A 2,615-nucleotide genomic window follows, 5' to 3' on the forward strand; every position below is an offset into this window, starting at 1 on the left:
TGCTTTTAGTCTGAACATGTTTTGAAGCACTTTGAAAATGCAAAGCACTAGGAGTGCAAAGTACTCCTTGTCGTCTGCCTGAAAGTGGCATTTGAAAAGCATTTTAAAAGCATTTGAAAAGATGTATCTATTTCAGGTCGCTAGCTGTCCCTTATTATTTTTCCAGAGCTCCCACCCAGCACTTTGCCTCCCTCCCATGGCTGAGGGTAGAGTTTCCTCAGCCCTGCTGAGTGGAAGAGGCTAACCAAGGAGGGAAGGGAGGCTCACAGGGTTCCTAACATGCCCTGTGTGCTGGCTTCCTCCCCACCACCTGCTTTATCTGAGAAAAGGAAGAAGAGGAGGAAGTTCAGTTGCAGTGGTCCTAGTCTGGAACTGACTGCATCTTTTAGCTCTGGAGACATCTTTATATCTGGCCTGAAGAATTGCACCTTATGAATCTGGTTGAGGAATGGGGAGGTACCTGTCCCCTTGAAGGGGGTGTGGAGAGGAAGGAAGGGTGAGCCAGAAGCTGTCTTCAGTAAACGCTGGATTTTTCTGGAGGCTGTTTCCTCACCTTATCTCCAACATAACAGCAACCAAATAACTAAATTCATCCAAATGAAGCTTGTATTCTGCATATCTGAAGAGCCTTTTGAGCAGGCTAAGATGAGAGGCTCTTCTTTCTTGCCTAGCAAGCTCTAGAGTCAAAGGAACCTTAGTTCTCTCCTGGGGTCTTTGGCTCCAACCTTCCCCTTAGCTTAGACACACCATTTGGACTCTTTGCACACTGACTCATCTAATGTGATCTGCTTCCCTTCTGCTGGGGGGGGCAGAAGATGGGGTCTACTGGGAGAAGAGGGTCCCTGGTTCTTGTTCATGTCTCTTCAGCTGTTGTTTCTGTCAGCACGCTAGAGTATGAGAGTCTTTGCACACAGAAAGCTTTCTTTTGCACAGAATGAGCTTCTAGCTTTTGTACAGACTAATTGAATGTATTTGGGGGGGCTGGGGGGGAGGGAAAAGGCCGTAAACCAATTCCACGTGAACCAATCAGAGTATCATGCCTTGTCTGAGCGAGCGTGAGCCGTAAGCAGAGGTTGTAATGGCAAAGGGAGGGCAGGCTCAAGTATAATTTGACACAAAGTGTGGTTTTATTTTTGTACTGATACGGATAAGAGACTGTACAGCATCTATTTATTTAGATGATTTATGTGGTAAATGTTGCAAACAAAATTATGAAAATATTAAATATGAAAACTGACATTTACCTAATGGTCTGTCTGTGTGGTTATTTACCTCCTTTTCCTTTAATTTAACGGCTGAATTCTTTTCCCTTAGTTGCTCCTGTTGGTATAAACATGCAGCGTGGTTGGAAAAAGAATGAAAAAAGGCCCGTGCGTGCGTGAGAACGACCAGTAAAAAAAAAAAGGTTTGTGAAGTACAGAGCGTGCAAAATGCTATTTCTGGCATTACTCATTACTTCAATTCAAGGAGGTTAGGTTTTTATTAATTTTTAACCACTGGGTAAGTTAGAGCTATACAGGGGTGACCTGGGACAGCTGGTCTTTGATGGATCCGAGTTGGAGAAGGAGAGTGCTGCTCACAGGATGGCTGCTGCTCTGGGTTCATTAGATCTGCCTGCAGCAGCTGGAGGAGAGCGTGGCCATCGCCTACATCCCACATCTCCTGGGAACGGCACAGCCTGGGCTGCTGCTCTTGTTGCTGACGGGATGGCCGTGAGTTTGTTGGCCTGTGGGGCTTTCAGGGAGCTCTCCAAGAGCCCAGCAGCTCTCGGTTGGTGAGGTGGAGTTGGGCCTTGGATTTGTTCCAGGTAACTTGGAGTGAGCCAGTCATGCCAGTCGGCTGGGTTTGCCCACATTAACAAAATGCATCCAGCATGCCTGTGCTGAGCTGGTGGGGCTGGGCCTGACCGCTGGCATGGGTGCAGGCCTGCAGCCAGCCGCTTGTTTTGCTGGCAGCAGTTTGGGAATCAGGTGAAGGAATAAGAAGCTGCAGTGCAGCATTACGGGAAAGCCTGCTCCAGAGACTTCCTTTCTACCCCTGCCAATGCTGCAGCGGCTGGCTGGCACTCTGTGCCCAGTGCTTGTCCTTCCACATGCATGTGCTGGCTGGATTAAAGGTTGATCTGGGTGGCTTTTTTTTTTTTTTTTTTATTTTTTTTTAAATAATCTCTTGCTGTGTCGCCTCGTGCAGGGGTAACCCGGTGGGATGCCTGAGAGCAGGGCATGCTCCTCAGGGAAGTGGCTTTGGAAGGAGGGATGCTAGAAATCTGGGGATGCTGCCGCAACCTGGGCCTGCCCGTGGAACTCATACGAAAGCTCTGGGGATACCATGGGTACCGCTTAGGCTGGAGGGGTGGTGCAGGCTATTGCTTGGGCCGCAGCTGCTGCAGGAGGAGGCACATCTTGCAGGGTTCAGCCTCGCAGCTGGGAAGTCTCGCTGCAGAGGTGTCAGTGTCAAAATGCAGCGTCTGCTCGGGAACGCTCGCAGCCCGGCTCTCGGAGGGGCGCTAAGTACATCGACGCCTTAGGCGTTAATGAACGCTTCAATGAGCCAATCTCCGAAGGCTGCGCGGACTTTTCCAGCCGAGCCCCGCTCCGGCTTTGCTGCGGCCCCTT

The sequence above is a fragment of the Meleagris gallopavo genome, chromosome 1 (genome assembly GCF_000146605.3).
Source record: "Meleagris gallopavo isolate NT-WF06-2002-E0010 breed Aviagen turkey brand Nicholas breeding stock chromosome 1, Turkey_5.1, whole genome shotgun sequence".
NCBI lineage: Eukaryota > Metazoa > Chordata > Aves > Galliformes > Phasianidae > Meleagris > Meleagris gallopavo.